Source organism: Sardina pilchardus, chromosome 4 (genome assembly GCF_963854185.1).
Source record: "Sardina pilchardus chromosome 4, fSarPil1.1, whole genome shotgun sequence".
Taxonomy (NCBI): Eukaryota; Metazoa; Chordata; class Actinopteri; order Clupeiformes; family Clupeidae; genus Sardina; species Sardina pilchardus.
Window position 1 is genome coordinate 33584845 of NC_084997.1, and position 210 is coordinate 33585054.

Genomic DNA, 210 nt, shown 5'->3' on the forward strand with positions numbered 1-210 from the left:
TACACTCTCTCTCTCACACACACACACACACACAGGCCCAATAAGGACCCTATTCATTAACCCTTTCATGCACGCATTATGAAAAAAAGTGTCTAGATTTTTTTAGTATTGATTGTATTACTCTATATGAGCCCAATATTGAAAATCAGTTGGAATTTTTAAAAAATATGCTTTTATATAGAAGTTATGTTATTGTCCACGTATGTGGAC